This window comes from Carcharhinus amblyrhynchos, unplaced genomic scaffold, assembly GCF_965287045.1.
Source record: "Carcharhinus amblyrhynchos unplaced genomic scaffold, sCarAmb.v2.hapA chromosome_324, whole genome shotgun sequence".
NCBI lineage: Eukaryota > Metazoa > Chordata > Chondrichthyes > Carcharhiniformes > Carcharhinidae > Carcharhinus > Carcharhinus amblyrhynchos.
In genome coordinates, this window is record NW_027650064.1 from 36,840 (window position 1) to 54,110 (window position 17,271).

Consider the following 17,271-nt stretch of genomic DNA (forward strand, 5'->3'; position numbering starts at 1 on the left):
AAGATGAAGAGCGGCTGTGGGATCTTTGGCCTCCCTTTTGGGACCTAACGCCTCCAACAGTGCCACACTCCCTCAGTAGTGCACGGAGAGTGACAGTCTGGACCAGACGGACGCTGGAAATTAAAAGTGCTTTTGGTGGTTTTTGCATTAAGGATTTGAATTTAGTTGTGGTCTCTGTGCTGGAGTTGTCACTAACCGGTGGATGCTTATGAGTGCTTCCTGCCCTGAAACCTGTGGCCAAAAGCCCATTGTGGGCATGGGCCAAGACAGTGAACGAAAGCAAATTATTCGACTGCGCGGGGCATCATGGCTAAGACTGATCCCGACCTGGTGACGACGCCTGAACTTTATAATAGGAGTGGTCACTGGGTATATACTTCATGAGGGGGAACCTAGTGGATAGCGCTCCCCCCCAACCCAACTCCCCTCCTTACCTCAGAAGCCAACTGCAGCAATGTGGTGAAAAAAAGGCTCAGATAACAAAAGGGTTAGGTGGGTTGACCATGCTAAGGTTGCTCCTTAGTGTCAGGGGACTGAGCAGGGTAAGATTGACTATGCTAAAATTGCCCCTTAGTGTAAGGGATTGAGCGGGATAAATGTGTGGGGTTACTGGGGTACGATCTGGGTGGGATTGTTGCGTGCAGGCATGATGGGCCGAATGGCCTCCTCCTTTACTGTAGGGTTTCTACGATGTACCAGTCGGGACCACCTTACAATGCTGACAAGAAAGGGGTGGTATGGTGGCACAGTGGTTAGCATTGCTGGCTCACATCACCAGGGACCCGCGTTCAATACCAGCCTCGGGTCACTGTCTGTATGGAGTTTACACATTCTACCCATGTCTGCGTGGGTTTCCTCCGGGTGCTCCAGTTTCCTCCCACACTCTAAAGACGTGTAGATTAGGTGGATTGGCTATGCGAAATTGCCCCTTAGTGTCAGGTGGATTAGCTAGGGTAAGTTAAGGGAAAGCAGTGGCCTAGTGGTATTAATTGCTAGACCATTAACCCAGAAACTCAACTAATGTTCTGGGGTTCAAATCCCTCCACGGCAGATGGTGGAATTTGAATTCAATGAAAAAAGTCTTGAATTAAGAATCCACTGATGACCCATTGTGAGGGGAGATCTCATTGAGACATATAAGATGATGAACGGGATGGATAGGATAGAGGTGGAGAGACTCTTCCCGCTCAGAAAGGACAGTAGGACTAGAGGGCACAGCCTTAAGATAAAGGGGGGGCGGTTTAGAACGGAGTTGAGGAGGAACTTCTTCACTCAAAGGGTGGTGAATCTCTGGAATTCTCTGCCCGTTGAAGCGGTGGAGGCTGCCTTGCTAAATATTAAGACGCGGGTTGATGGGTTTTTGATAAGCGAGGGGACTAAGGGTTATGGGGAGAGGGCAGGAAAGTGGAACTGAGCTACGACAGATCAGCCATGATCTTATTGAATGGCAGGGCAGGCTCGAAGGGCTAGATGGCCCACTCCTGCTCCTATTTCTTATGTTCTTATGTTCATTGTCGGAAAAACCCATCTGGTTCACTAATGTCCTTTAGGGAAGGAAATCTGCCATCCTTACCCGGTCTGGCCTACATGTGACTCCACAGCCACAGCAATGGGGTTGACTCTCAACTGTCCTCCAAGGGCAACTAGGGATGGGCAATAAATATCCCATGAATGAATTTAAAAAATGCATGGGGTTATGGGGATAGGGCCTAGGTGGGATTGTGGTTGGTGCAGACTCAATGGGCTGAATGGCCTCCTTCTGCACTGTAGGGACTCTTTGGAAAGGAAAAGAAGGCAATGTTGCAGAGACAGGAGACGTCTTCCCCCTACCTCTTTCAGCCGGCATCTCTATCAGAGGGGAGGGCAATCTGAGATCTGTGTTACTGGCATTCCCTGATGGGAAAGCACAACTGAGCTTTCAGTGTTGGGGTCACTGAGCTGTGAGCACAACATTCAAATCTCCTTTTTGTTTCCCTCGGCTGTGTTAAGGGCAATTCCTGCCGGCCCCTTGAGTTTCTGATTATTAAAGTCTATTCTAATGTAAGATGACCTTGTGTGTGTCATTCCGTATCTCTCTCCCCAGGAATACAATGGTTCTTAGTGCCGCTCCTCACTGCATCCTTGGTTAAAGCTCCTTTTGGCCGTGTTAAATTCTCAGTGTACCCAAACAGGTGCCGGAGTGTGGCTACTAGGGGAATTTCACAGTAACTTCGTTGCGATGTTAATGTAAGTCTACTTGTGACATTAAATAAACTTTAACCTTTAAAACCTTTTGTTGGCTTTCTCTCTTTTTCTTCCCATCTCTCCCTTCCTTTCTTTGTTTCGCTCCATTTTTTTCTCCATCTTGTGCTTTCCCTCTCTTTTTCTCTCTCTCTCTCTATTTCTCTCTCTTCAGACCGATTTTACCATAAAGTTTTTGGGCACAAAAACTTGGTAAAGTCGGACATGAGGCGAGTAGCGCGACTCGCGCCCACCTGCGTGCTGGTTCCCCCTTTACCGAGGCCCAAAAATGGTTGTGATTGGGACCGCGCCCATGACGGGCGCGACCGCCATTTAAATGCATTTAAATTGACTTAGTGGGCTACACACCCAACCTCACCAGCACTTCCCCCTTTACCAGTGCATTCGCCCATCCAGAATCGGCACAAAACAGACATGTTCCACAAAAGTCCGATTCCAGCGTTCCAGTTAATGAGGAGGTAAGTGCTAAAACGTCCAATGGCTCACTGCTTGAGATCAGTTGGGGGGGAGGGGGGGTGGAAATGGAGGGAGTGGAGAAGAGGGGAATGGAGAAGGGTGGGATCCACTACCACTCTGTCTGAGATCGGTGGTAAACACAGTAAGTCTGAGATCGGTGGGGCAGAAGGGGGGGAAGGGCCCATGATGTCTGGGTGGTGGAGGGGATAGGGGAATAAAGGGACCAGTAATGCTGTGGGAGTGGGGCAACGTCCGTGGGGGCCAGGGGGAGGCATTATCTGGCCCGGGAGTGATGTGGCAGGGGAAATTTATTCTATCATTTTTTTTTCCTCCGCGCTTGTGCAGTTGGAGACTTCGATCGGAGCTGCAGGATTTCAGGCGTGTTTAAGCCCGTCCACAGATTTCTGCGGCGTGATTTGGACTCACTGTTATTTTTGCTCCCACTCATTACTTCCCCTCCAAATACAGCTCGAGATTTGGAGACCACTCCCACTCTCCCCACCGTCATGCTACATTGCGAGTTCTGTTCCCATTCCTCACGCCAATGTCACCTCATTCATCAATCCTGTTTACTTTGGTGTCTTACTTTCCTCGCACCTCTCTGTTACACACTATTGTTACTCACTCATTGTGCCGCCCTCATTTTTCAGTCTCTCCCTCTGTCTGTCACTCCCTCGTTACACTGCCCCTCCGTCTGTCACACCCTTGTTACTCTCTTCCAGCGTCTGTCACTCCCTCGTTACCCACTTCCTGCGTCTGTTACTCCCACATTACCAACTCTCTGCGTCTGTTATTTCCTCATTACTCTCTCCCTGTATCTTTGTAGTAGGCCAGGCACTTGCAATAGAAAGTTTTTGGAAAGCCTTATTAAATAAAGGATCGGATATTGTGTTTTGGAAACCCTCCCTTGTGAGTCAGGAAGGAGTGTGAAACAGGGTTGTCTCTGCGAAACGGGTTAAAAATCCTGCGTTGACAGTGGTTCAGCATCATAAACTCTCACTCGCTCTCCCAACTGCAGGAAGACAGACGGTGTTTGCACAGATGTGTAAAGAGGCAGTTGTGTTCCCCGGGGCTTGAGATGCAAGTCACCCCAACACAGGGAGTGAGAGCTCAGTCCCACTGCAGCAAGAATCAAAGAACTACAGCAGTAGCCAATGCACTGCTGGCCAGTCAAGGATTTCACTGATGCTCTCTCTGTCTCTCGCTACTCCTTCCACAAGATCTGCTATCATGTTGTGACACACTCACAGGAATGTTGTACTACTGAGACTGTATAAGGTTCTGGTCAGACCCCATCTGGAGTATTGTAAGGAGTTTTGGGTCCCATATCTAAGGAAGGGTGTTCTTGCCTTGGAGGGGAACCAGACGAGGTTCACAAGAATGATGCCAGGAATGAAAGGTTTGTCATATGAGGAGTGGTTGAGGACTCTGGGTCTGTCATCAATGGAGTTTAGAAGGATGAGGTTGGGGGGGGGGGGGGGGGGGGTGGTATCTAATTAAAACTTACAGCATACCGAGAGGCCTGGATAAAGCGAATGTGGAGAGGATGTTTCCGCTCGTGGGAGAGACTAGAGCTCGAGGGCACAACCTCAGAGTGAAGGGCCGCTTCTTTAAAACTGAAATGAGGAGGAATTTCTGGTGATGAACCTGTGGAACTCGTTGCCACAGGAGGAGGCCAGGTCATTGAGTATCTTTAAGACAGAGATAGATGGGTTCTTAATCAATAAGGGGATCAAGGGTCATGGGGAGAAGGCAGGAGAATGGGGATGAGAAAAATATTAGCCATGATTGAATGGCAGAGCAGATTTGATGGGCTGAATGGCCTCATTCTGCTCCTGTGTCTTATGGTCTGCGCCACCTTCACACATCACATCGTAGCTCATCTGCAAGTATTCTGTGATCTCTGTCATCCAACTACAGCTGGCTCGATCCCTCTTCCCGCTGCCCTCCAGGAGAGATCCTTTGAGAACCAATGGAATATCACTGAAGTGGAATTCTCTGACGCTCCGCCACCCACCCAGAGCAAAATCATTCCCAGTCACAATAAAGGAAGTGATTCGTGAGAAACCATGTTAAAGCTGATCTAGAACGTTTAAAAACTTCAGAAATTAACCAAAGAGCAAAGAAAATTACAGCACAGGAGCAGGCCCTTCGGCCCTCCAAGCCTGCACTGACCATGTTGCCCAATTTAACTAAAACTCCCCACCCTTCCGGGACTATATCCCTGTGATCGCTGAATCAACAATTGGATCAATACGCAATCATTAATCCAAAATATTTTATTAATTATGATCAGTGGCATAGTGGTTGGCATTGCTGCCTCTCAGCGCCAGGGACCCGGGTTCGATTCCCAGCCTTGGATCACTGTCTGTGGGGAGTCTGCGCATTCTCCCCATGTCGGCATGGGTTTCCTCCGGATGCTGCAGTTTCCTCCCACTGTCCGAAAGAAGTGTGGGTTAGGGTGCATTGGCCATGCTAAATTCTCCCTCAGTGTACCTGAACAGGTGCCGGAGTGTGGCGACTGGGGGATTTTCACAGTAACTTCATTGCAGTGTTACTATAAGCCAACTTGTGACATAAATCAAGTAAACCTGAAATCATCCAAAATTCTTCAACCCGCAACTCAGTCCCAGTCACTCATAGAATCCCAACAGTGTAGAAACAGGCCACTTGGTCCATCGAATCTGCATCAATAACAATCCCACCCTGGTTCTATTCCCGTAACCCCACAAATTTACCCTAGCTAGTCCGAACACTAAGGGGTAATTTAGCACGGCCAATCCTCCTAACCTGCACACCTTTGGACTGTGGGAGGAAACCAGAGCCTCTGGAGAAAACCCACGCAGACACTGGGAGAACGTTCAGATTCCACACAGACAGTGACCCAAGGCCAGGAATCGAACCTGGGTCTTTGGAGCGGAGAGGCAGCAGTGCTAACCAGCGTGCCACCCCCCTCATCACCTCTCTACTTGCTGACCTACCCTGGTTCCTGATCAAGTCACATCTTGACTGTGAAATTCTCATCCTTGTTTCCACATTCTTCCATATTCTTGTCCCTCTGCCTATCTGTAATCTCCTCCTGTGCCATCCTCTAATGCTGGGTCCCCCATTTTAAAAACGCTGTGATTGGTGGCGGTGTCTTTAGCTGCCTGGGCCCTAAGGCCCTGAACCTTCTCCCTAAACCTCTCCAACCCTGAACTCCCTCCCCAAACCTCTCCAACTCTGAACTCCACGCCCCCCTCCGCAAACCTCTAGGGTGGCACGGTGGCGCAGTGATTAGCACTGCTGCCTCACAGTGCCAGGAACCCGGGTTCAATTCCCGGCTTGAGTCGCTGTCTGCGTGGAGTCTGCAAGTTCTCCCCATGTCTGCGTGGGTTTCCTCCGGGTGCTCCAGTTTCCTTCCACAGTCCAAAGATGTGCAGGTTCGGTGGACTGGCCACACTAAATTGCCCCTTAGTGTCAGGGGAACTAGTTAGGGTAAATGCATGGCATTGGGGGGGGGGTACGGCCTCGGTGGGATTGTGGTCGGTGCAGATTCGATAGGCTGAATGGCCCCCCTCTGCACTGTAGGGTTCCTATGATAACTCTCTATCTTGCTTTCCTCCTTTTATGACATTCCTTTGGCCAAGCTTTTGTGTCATCTGATCTTACGTGGCTTGATTTTGTATTTAGTTTCACAGCAAGGGGAGGCTGTGGCTTGGTGGTACTTTCACTTGGCTGGTAATCCAGAAACTCAGCTAATTTTCTGGGGATCCTGGTTCAAATCCGCCACGGCAGATGATGAAATTTGAATTCAATTAAAAAGAAAATCTGGAATTAAGAATCTGCTAATGACCATGAAACCATTGTCACTTATCAGAAAAACCCATCTGGTTCACTAATGTCCTTTAGGGAAGGAAATCTGCCGTCTTTACCCGGTCTGGCCTACATGTGACTCCTGACCCACAACAATGTGGTTGACTCTTAACTGCCCTCTGAAATGGCTTAGCAAGACACTCAGTTCAAGGGGCATTTAGGGATGAGCAAAAAATGCTGGCCCAGCCAGTGAGACCCTCATCCCGTGAGCAAATTTTAAGAAATGCCCTGGGACGTTTCATTATGTTAAAGGCGCTACATAAATATAAGTTATTGTTGTCAAGGGGCATCTTAATAGGAGGACGGAGAAGTGTTTAAGGAGTGAATTACAGAGATTATGCAGCAAAGACACTGCCAATGGCAGGACGGTTAAAAGTTTAGTTTTAGTGTCACAGGCAGTTTACATTAACACTGCAATGAAGTTACTGTGGAAATCCCCTAGTCGCCACACTCCGGTGCCTCTCCGGGTGCACTGAGGGAGAATTTAGCACCTAACCAGCACATCTTTCGGACTGTGGGAGGAAACCGGAGCACCGGTGGAAACCCACGCAGACACAGGGGAGAACGTGCAAACTCCACACAAACAGTGACCCAAGCCGGGAATTGAATCCGGGTCCCTGGAGCGGTGAGGCATTAGCGCTAACCACTGTGCCACTGCGCTGCCCCAAACTGAAGAGGCTAAAGACACAGCCGGGGGAGGCAGAGATCCTCAGGTTGGCTGTAGGGCTGGACGAAATTATGGAGATTGGGAGGCAGGGGGAGGAAATGCAGAGGGGAGGGAATTAGAACAGAGTTGAGGAGGAACGTCTTCTCTTAGAGGGTAGTGAATCTCTGGAATTCTCTGCCCATTGAAGTGATGGAGGCTGCCTCGTTGAATATGTTTAAGTCACGGGTAGATAGATTTCTGATCGATAAGGGAATTAAGGGTTATGGCGAGCAGGCGGGTTAGTGGAATTGATCCACTTCAGATCAGCCATGATCTTATTGAATGGCGGGGCAGGCTCGAGGGGCTAGATGGCCTACTCCTGCTCCTATTTCTTATGTTCTAATGAAGGGATTTGAACACTAGGATGAGAATTTTCCTAGTCATATTGCAGAGAGACAGAGTAAAGAACTCAGCAGTAATCAGATTCTGGGGAAAGAGATGATTTGTGATTTGAACTCCCCAAGGACATTAGTGAAGGGCGATGATACATGGCTAACCTGCGCACTGGAGACAGAATCCCAGCAACCAGTCGGAAATTATGGACTAAATACGGAGATTTCTCTTCCTCTCCTTCCTGACAGCCCAGCCCCGAGATGGGAGCACTGTTTAAGCGATTGAAGCTGATTTATGTCCCGCAATCTTGTTATTGCTCAAGATTAAAAACACATTTCAGCGGGAGGCAAAAGCAGGGTGGCTCCCGGAAGCTTCTTCGGGGCCTCTGGACAAGGCGCCAGAGAAGAACCAGATGGAAATCCCCTCAGAAGTTGGGGAAAGACCTTGTACAAGCGTTGGGCTGTGCAGTCGGCCCCGTCTCACTGTTCAGCACTTCACTGTTTACTTATTATGTCACAAGTAGGCTTCTATTAACGCTGCAATCACCAACACCCGATACGATTGCAGCAAAACATCCCTATCCCTGTACTCAAATCCTCTCGCTATGAAGGCCAACCTACTGCTCGCCTTCTTTACTGCCTGCTGTAACTGCACACTGACTTTCAGTGACTGATGCACGAGGACACCAAGTCTCGCTGAGTATCCGCCTCTCTCAATTTACACCCATTTAGATAATTTTTGAAAGTTTATTTATTAGTGTCATTAAGTCAGCTTACATTAACACTGTAATGAAGTTACTGTGAAAATCCCCCAGTCGCCACACTCCAGCGCCTGTTCGAATTGGATATGCAGCGAGACATTGGTGTCCTGCATCAGTCATAAAAATCATAGAATGCTACAGTGTAGAAGGAGGGCATTTGGCCCATCAAGTCTGCATCAAACACAATCCCACCCAGGCCCTATTCCCATAACTCCATTCATTTACCCTAGCTAGTCCCCCTGACACTAAGGGGCAATTTAGCATGGCCAATCCACCTAACCTGCACATCTTTGGACTGTGGGAGGAAACTGGAGCATCCGGAAGAAATCCACACTGAAAGAAAGTGCGCAGGACAGCAGACAGTAAAGAAGGCAAATGATATTTTGGCCTTCATAGCAAGAAGATATGAGTATAGGGATAGGGATATTTTACTGCAATTATACAGGGTGTTGGTGAGGCCACACCTGGAGTAGTGTGTGCAGTTTTGGTTTCCTTATCTGAGGAAGGGCGTCAGGAGAATAGGGTTGAGAAACATATCTGTCATGATCGAATGAAGGAACAGACCCGATGGGCCAAATGGCCTATTTCTTATCCTATGATCTTATAATATAGAGAAGGTACAGTGAAGGTTTGCCAGATTGATTCCTGGGATGGCAGGTCTTCCAGGGACTGTCAGTTAGGATTATATTCACTGGAGTTTAGAAGAGTGAGAGGGGATCTCATAGAAACTTACAAAGTTCTAACAGAGTTAGACAGGGTAGATTCAGAAAGAGTGTTCCTGATGGTGGGGAGATTCCAGAAGTAGCTTGAGGAAAAAGGGTAAACCTTTTTTATTCATTTGTGGGACAGGGGCATTGCTGGCTGGCCAGCATTTATTGCCCATCTCTAGTTGCCCGAGGGCAGTCAAGAGTCAACCACATTCCTGTGGGTCTGGAGTTACACGTAGGCTAGACTCACCGAAAGCTTGTGCTACCAAATAAACCTGTTGGACTTTAACCTGTTGTTGTGAGGCTTCTTACTAGGCCGGTTAAGGATGGCAGATTTCCTCCTCTGAAGTGGCATTAGTGAACCAGATGGGTTTTTCCAAACAATCGACAATGGTTTCACGGTCATCAGTAGATTCTCAGTTCCAGATTTTTTTTTAATTGAATTCAAATTCCACCATCTGCCGTAGCGGGATTCGAACTCAGGTACCTCAGAACATTAACTGAGTTTCTGGATTAATAGTCTAGCGATAATATCACTAGGCCATTGTCCCCCTCGCTGAGGTGAGGAGAAATTTCTTCACCCAGAGAGTGGTGCATGTGTGCGATTCCTTACCATATGAAATAGTTGAGGCCAAAGGGTTGTGAGATTTCAGGAAGAAATTAGATACAGTTCTTGGGGCTGAAGGGCTCAAGGGAAATGGCGGGGCAGTGGGGAAAGAATCAGGATATTCAATTTGATGATCAGCCATGATCAAAATGAATCACAATGATGGACAGGCTCGTAGGGCTGAATGGCCTCCCTGTCTTTCTATTAGTCAGTAGTTGCAGAATTCAAATCCCATTCCGGACAGTCTCACTGAAGGGTTTGGAAATACAGGTCAGTGTCCGCTGGGATGCTTATGTCTGATTTGTGGGCTTAGCCAACCCCTCATCATCGGGTCGTTATAGTTGAATAAAAGCCACCTGAGTACAAAACTAAACAACTTACGTCCTGGGATAAAAATAGCTAAAGATACGGATGGTCTGTTGTTGTGGTATGTCAGATGGTTAATCAGCCTCTCATGACTTCAGCATGCTTTACAACGAATGAAGTACTTTCTAAAATGTAATCACTATTGTAATGTAGAAAATGCCAAAATATGCACAGCAAGTTCCCATAAACAGCATAAGTTCATAAGATATAGGAACAGAATTAGGCCATTTGGCCCATCAAGTCTGCTCTGCCATTTGTTCATGACTGATGTGCTCCTCATCCCCATTTTCTGGCCTTCTCCCCATAACCCTTCAACCCATTACCAATTAAAAATCTGTCCAACTCCTCCTTAAATTTACTCACTGTCCCAGCATCCACCACACTTCGGGATAGTGAATTCCACAGATTCACAACCCTTTGGGAGAAATAGTTTCTTCTCAGTTTTAAATTTGCTATCCCTCATCCTAAGTCTATGACCCCTCATCCTAGAATGCCCCACAAGAGGAAGCATCCGCTCCATGTCTACTTTATCCAGACCTTTTATCATCTTGTGTACCTCACTTTGATCTCTCATCATTCTTCTAAATTCCAGAAAGCATCAGCCAAAACTGTTCAATCTCTCTTCATAGACAAACCCCTCATCTCTGGCATCAATCTAGTGAACCTCCTCTGAGCTGCCTCCAATGCCACTACATCTTTCCTCAAAGAAGGGGACCAAAACTGTGCACTATACTGAATGCATGCTGCTGTGCAGAGGGACCTGGGTGTCCTCGTGCAAGAATCACAAGGAGTAAGTTTGCAGATGCAGCAGATAATTAAGGCGGCAAATGGAATTCAGTCCTTCATTGCTAGAGAAATGGAATTTAAAAACAGCAAGGTTGTGTTGCAGCTGTATAAGGTGCTGGTGAGGCCACACCTGGAGTACTGTATACAGTTTTGGTCTCCTTACTTGAGGAAGATATACTGGCACCGGAGGGGGTGCAGAGGAGATTCAATAGGTTGATTCCGGAGTTGAGAGGATTGGCTTACGAGGAGAGACTGAGCAGACTGGGGCTATACCCATTAGAATTCAGAAGAACGAGGGGAGAACTTATAGAAACATGTAAGATTATGAAGGGAATAAATAAGGTAGAAGCAGGGAAGTTGTTTCCACTGGCAGGTGAAACTAGAACTAGGGGGCATGGCCTCAAAATAAGGGGGAGCAGATTTAGGACCGAGTTGAGGAAGAACTTCTTCACACAAAGGGTTGTGAATCTGTGGAATTCTCTGTCCAGTGAAGCAGTTGAGACTACCTCATTGAATGTTTTTAAGACAAGGATAGATAGATTTTTGAATAGTAAAGGAATTAAGGGTTATGGTGAGCAGGCGGGTAAGTGGAGCTGAGTCCCCAAAAAGATCATGATCTTATTGAATGGTGGAGCAGGCTCAAGGGGCCAGATGGCCTCCTCCTGCTCCTAGTTCTTACGTTCTTACAATACTCTAGGTGCAGTCTCACATGCCTTGTGTAGTTGCAAAAATACTTCCTTACCTTTATATTCTATTCCTTTGGCAATGTGATAATGACATAGACTTCCTCAGGGTAGTGTCCAAAGCCCCAACCAGCTTCAGCTGTTTCATCAGTGACCTGCCCAGCATCATAAGGTCAGAAATGGGCATGTTTGTGGGTGACTGCACAATGTTCATCACCACTCCCAATTCCTCAAATATGGAAGCAGTCTATGTTCATATGCAGCAAGATCTGGATAAAATTCAGGCTTAGGCCGACAAATGGCAAATAATGTTCACAGAATCACAGCATTCTACAGTGCAGAAGGATGCCATTTGGCCCATCGAGTCTGCACCAACCACAATCCCATTCAGGCCCCATCTCCATAACCCCATGCGTTTATCCTAGCCATTCTCTCTGACACTAAGGAGCAATTTAGCACGGCCAATCCACCTAACCTGCACATCTTTGGACCATGGGAGGAAATCCACGCAGACACAAGGAGAACACGCAAACTCCACACAGACAGTGACCAGAGGCCAGGAATCGAATCCAGGTCCCTGGCTCAGTGAGGCAGCAATGCTAACCACTGTGCCACCCATTAAAGTGATGCCACAAAAGTGACAGGCATCAAACATCACCACCACCAAGAGAGAATCTAACCAAGCCCCTTTGACATTCATTGGCACTCCATTATCGAATTCCCTCACTATTAATGTCCTGGGGAGTTACCATTGACCAGAAACTAGACCAGACCCAGCCATATAAATACTGTGGCTACCAGAGCAGGTCAGAGGCTAGACATTCTGCAGAGGTCAGCTCATCTCCTGACTCCCCACAGCCTGTCTAGCATTGTCAAGGCACAAGTCAGGAGTGCGATGGAATACTCTCTGCTTGCCTGGATGGGTGCACCTTCAACAACACTCAAGTAGTACACAAACCAATTGATTTGCATCCCATCCACCATCTTTAACATTCACTCCCCCTCCACACCAATGCATTGTGGCAGCCGTGTGTACCATCTATAAGAAACATGGCAGGAACTCACCAAGGCTCCTTAGGCAGCACCTTCCAAGCCCACCACCTCTACCATCTAGAAGGACAAGGGGCAGCAGGTACATGGCAACACCACCTGCAAGTTCCTCACCGAGCCACTCACCATCCTGACTTGATATATATCAGCTGTTCTTTCACTGTCACTGGGTCAAAATCCTGGAACTCCCTCCCTGACAGCACTGTGGATGTATCTACACCTCAGGGAGTGCAGCGGGTCCAAGGAGTCGGCCCATCCACCACCTTCAAGGGGCAATTAGGGATGGGCAATGAATGTTGGCCGAGCCACTGATGCCAACATCCCATGAATGAATATGTTCAAATTGTTTCTGTTATGTAGGGTAAATATCACCCAGGATACCTGGGGGAACACCCCTGCTCTTCAGATTAGTGACCGTGGGATCTCTTACATCCACCCAGGAGGGCAGACGAGGTCTCAAATTAACGTCTGATCTGAAAGACAATACCCCTGATAGTACAGCACTAAAATTCTGGTGATTTCAATGTTTCACATTGTCCCATTGCCCTGGGAGTGTTTGATGGGAACAGTGCAGAGGGAGCTTTACTCTGTATCTAATCAAGTGCTGTACCTGTCCTGGGAGTGTTTGATGGGGGCAGTGTAGAGGGCGCTTTACTCTATCTAACCCCGTGCTGCACCTGTCCTGGGAGTGTTTGATAGGGGATAGTGTAGAGGAAGCTTTACTCTGTATCTAATCCAGTGCTGTACGTATCCTGGGAGTGTTTGATGGGGGACAGTGTAGAGGGAGCTTTACTCCGTATCTAATCCCAAGCTGTACGTATCCTGGTAGTGTTTGATGGGAGACAGTGTAGAGGGAGCTTTACTCTGTATCTAATGATGAATAATGGCACTGGGATGTTAAATGTGTTTTGCTTGCCGAGGTCTCACAGCGTTAAGTGAAACCAGGCATAGGTCAATCATGATAATTTTGTTTCTCCATCCCATTGTCTCTGGAGACTGGTTAAACAGTTACTGGATGTCGGTAACCTTGTAAATACGTGATGACGTTGTGATGGATTCTCTGGTATCCGTGCAACACTCTGTAGTGGATCTGGAAATCCATGATGACAGGGAGATGGATCTCTCACAGGATGTGAAGCATCAGGTAGGCAGGACGGATGTCTCCACAGAGCAGAAGCCTCGACAACAGAGGTCTTTCCCTTCCCCCACCCGCTGTAAGGCCGAATCAGCTCCCTTCAGAGATTCAGCAGCCTTGACAACCCAGAGACACCATTTGCACATCACTGATAAGCAAAAAAAAACCAACCTCAGGAAACAACTCAGACTGAAGTTCTGTCTTCAAATGACCTAACTATTGTGACTGAGGAACTAGCCTTGGAGAGATCTTCTTATAGGTGAGAAAAGAAAGATCTGTATTTATTCCAGAACTGTTCCAGTGCAGGCAGAGGCCATTTGGCCCATCAGCCCATCATGTCTGCACCAGCTCTCCAAATGAGCAACTCCCCCAGTTCCATTCTCTGGCCTTCTCCCCTTAACCCTGCACCTTCTTCCTTTTCAGGTAGCAATCCAATATTGTATTTAAAGCCTCAATTGAACCAGTCTCCACCACACTCTCAGACAGTGCGTTCCAGACCCTCACCACTCGCTGCATGAAAAAGTATCTCCATGTATTGTTTTACTAATTACATTAAAATCTATGCCCTCTCGTTCTCGATCCTTTCATGAGCGGGAATGGTTTCGCCCTATCTACCCTGTCCAAACTCACAGCTCCAGGGTTCCAGGTTCAATTCCAGCCTCAGGTCACTGTCTGTGTGGAATTTGCTTCCAGTGTCTGCGTGGGTTTCCTCCGGGTGCTCCAGATTACTCCCACAGTCAAAACATGTGCAGGTTAGGTGGATTAGCCATGGTAAACTGCCTCGTTGCATCTAAAGACGTGCAGGTTAGGTGGATTGTCCATGCTAAATTGTCTGCTAGTGTCTCCAAAGATGTGTCAGTTAGCTGGATTAGCCATGGTAAATTGCCCCTTAGCATCCAAAGATGGGTGGGTTAGATGGATTTGCCGTGCTAAATTGCCCCTTGGTGTCCACAGATATGAAGGTTAGGTGGTCAACGTGTGGGGTCATGGGGATAGGGTGGGGTGATGGACCTAGATAAGATGCGATTTCGGAGAGTTGGTGCAGACTCAATAGGATCCCTGCACTGCAGGAGGCCCATGACTCTTACGATTTTGAACATCTCGATCAAATCTTCTTTCAACTTCTTCTCTGCTGCACCTTCTGCACTCACAGGACATCCTAAAGCTCTACCCAGCCGGTGAAGAACTTTTTAAAAGTTCACAATTATAATGTGGGAAATATCAACCTAGGCACAGCAAGATCCCACATACATCAGTGAGAGAATAATTGGATAATCTTATTTTAATGATATTGGTTGAAGGGTAATAAATAACCCACAGGACACCCAGGAAGAATTCTCCCTTGTTCCATTTCAAAGTACTGCCTTGGAACTCTTTTTTTTTACATCCACCCGGAAAGGGCTGACAGGATTTAATGTGATGTGGAGTTGCCGGCGTTGGACTGGGGGTAAACTCAGTAAGAAGCCTCACAACACCAGGTTAAAGTCCAACAGGTTTATTTGGTAGCAAAAGCCACTAGCTTTCGGAGCGCTGCTCCTTCGTCAGATAATGCTTACCTGACGAAGGGGCAGGGCTCCGAAAGCTAGTGGCTTTTGCTACCCAAATAAACCTGTTGGATTTTAACCTGTTGTGAGATTTCTTACAGAATTTAATGTCACAGCCGATGGTCAGCACCCTCTGACAGCGTGGCACACCCTCGGCGCAGCACCGGAAATGTCAGTCTGGATTGTGTGCTCAAAAGATGTGCGAAGTGGGATGCGAACCCACAGCCATTTGACACAGTGATGTGATAGGCACTTGGGACATAGTTTAGTCCGTCTAAAACAGAACACAGGATGTACGTGGTGGAATTGTAACTGGGAGTTTGTTGTGTAGTTTTGCCCCCTTGTGGCTGTAAAGGGATTAACATCCAACAACCAACCTGACTGACCTGTCCTTTTTACATTGGGGAGACCAAACACAGATTAGGGGCCCTCTTTGCTCAGCCTCCGAGCATGACCCTGAGTTTCTGATGGCCTATCATTTTAATTCCCCACTTTGCGGACTTCAACTCAGCCATCAACAACATTATTCCTACAAAACTCATTTCCAAATTCCGTGGCCTGGGCCTCGGCTCCTCTGCGACTGGATCCACAATCCAGTCTGGATCCAGACTTCTGAACCCACAATCAGTAAGGAAATGCAACAACACCTCCTCCATAATCATCGTCAACACCAGTGCCCCACACGGCTCAGCCCCTTACCATAATCCTTGGCAGCACGGTGGCACAGTGGTTAGCACTGCTACCTCACAGCTCCAGAGACTTGGGTTTGATTACACCACACTGGGACTGCAGTGGGTTTGAGAAGGCGGCTCACCCACCACCTTCTCAAGAGGCAATTAGGGATGGGCAATAAATGCTGACCCAGCCCAGGTCCCATAAATGAATTAAAAATGTATAAATGATCTGTGGATCAATCCCTGGTCAGTATCGACTATAGAAAACTAGAATACAAACAATTGTAAGTCATGCTTCAGCTGGACAAAGTCCTGGTTAGACCAAACCTGGAGTATCATAGAGAACAAAGAACAAAAAACTACAGCACAGGAACAGGCCCTTCGGCCCTCCAAGCCTGCACTGACCATGCTGCCTGACTTAACTTAAGCCCTCTACTCTTCCGGAGACCATATCCCTCTATTCGTGTATTTGTCAAACTCAATTTACAAAATAATGGCTGGGACGTGAGTACCTATAAATTACCTGTAAAGACTCGCATTCCAACCACTATTTTGTAAACTGAGTTTGTGTCTTTATATGTCCCGTCTGTGAACAGGACTCCCACTCACCTGACAAGCAGTGCTCTGAAAGCTAGTGGCTTTTGCTACCAAATAAACCTGTTGGACTTTCACCTGGCATTGAGAGACTTCTTATTGTGTTTACCCCAGTCCAACACCAGCATGTCCACATCAACTTCAGCAACCAGAACATTAGTGACCCCAATGAGTTTTTTTTTGTTCATATCCAATTCAATCCAATCAAAGTCTAATTCAAAGTCTCAGCAAGTGAGACACTCCAGATTCAAAGTGACAAGATCACCACTTCCTGATCTGCACTGATCCAAGCTGTTTGGAGCAGGCATTGTACCTCCTCCAAGGCTTGATCACATCTGCATCTTAGCCAAAAGGCTGAAGTCTGGGAGTAACAAATTGTCCCTAAATTAGTCTTCCCTCAATCTTCCCTTGACTTCAACCAAGGGCAGGACAGCAAAACTACACTTGATCTCAGTCAAAAGGTCCAGTGAACCAGAAGGGTTTTTTCCGACAATGATTATTAGTAGATTCTTAATTCCAAATTTTCCAACACACAGCTGGGAATACCCCAACCTCTAACACTTCAACCCTCAGCACCAACCACTGAGCCAACACCGGCACTTACTGAAGGAGCGTACCCTTTGGTGCAGAGGAGGACATTGAGACCTCCTTTCTCATCAATGTGAATGAAATCAAGTCATTATGATGTCAGTGGGCAGAGAGGAGGGGGTAATAATGGCAAGCCTGACAACACAGTGGGGGTAGTTTCAAACTACAAACACACAAGGAATATCA